This window comes from Parasteatoda tepidariorum, chromosome X1, assembly GCF_043381705.1.
Source record: "Parasteatoda tepidariorum isolate YZ-2023 chromosome X1, CAS_Ptep_4.0, whole genome shotgun sequence".
Taxonomy (NCBI): Eukaryota; Metazoa; Arthropoda; class Arachnida; order Araneae; family Theridiidae; genus Parasteatoda; species Parasteatoda tepidariorum.
The window spans coordinates 42,809,513-42,810,531 of record NC_092214.1 but is presented as its reverse complement, the minus strand read 5'-3'; positions in this window follow the sequence as shown (position 1 = coordinate 42,810,531).

Here is a 1,019-nt window from a genome sequence, read left to right as displayed (position 1 = left end):
CTGCATTTTTATTTTAAACTTTATGTAAATAAGATATTTATTTAAGTTTTAACCTTTAAAAATAATCTTATTTTACTCACTCTGTGTTTGTGTGAACTTGTGCATTTTAAATTTTTCCGTGCATCATACAAGATTGTATTTCATTTAGTAATTTAAAAGTAGGTTTGATTTGTGACATGATCAAAAAATTTAATGATGAGTTTAATAGCAAAAATGCTGAAAGGACTAAATTGAAACTAAACTTAATTCATAATCAAGGTAAAAAAAATGATGTACAGTTCGAGGTGGAAAGTTAAGAGCTTTCTAGAAAGTCAATAACTTACAGAAGATATTAGTTTTAAATATTAAAATTAACAATAAATTATATTAATTGACTTTTAAATTAATAATAATTTTTGTTTTACACTTAAAAATTTTCCTATTAAATTTTTCAAGCAGCACCATAAATTACATCACTTAAACAGAAAATGCATTAAACTAACTGAAATGCACAATCAAAATGTTATGTGTGTGGCAAATGCATTCTATCTCATAGAACGTGTATTAATCACAAATAGTATCGTTTAAAATTTTTTGTTCTTATGAGTTTTGTTAACAATTTGTTACTCACAGCAGATCTCATTCCACTTTTATAGGGCATAAAATCATCAGAAACAAAGTATGGTGCATCCAAGTTATGAACGCTGTGATGACATTAGAATTGAATATTTATTACACTATTGATTTTGGGCAAAATGGTGAAACAGAAATTTTTTTGCTACACATATTCAAACTTTTGATTTGATTAGCAGATAGCCTTTTAAATATTTTAAGAACCATATAAGTTATAGAAAAATGAAGTATTTAAAGTTATGGGGATTTTTTTCCTTAACTGTTTAATATTCCATTTTTACTATTAAAATTATTGCAAAAATACACACATTTTGTAAAATATAACTATGTAGTAAAAAAAAATTCATTATATCGATTCTGAATTTCTTGCTTGTTTTTACTTTTATTCATTCATTTGAAAATCTTTG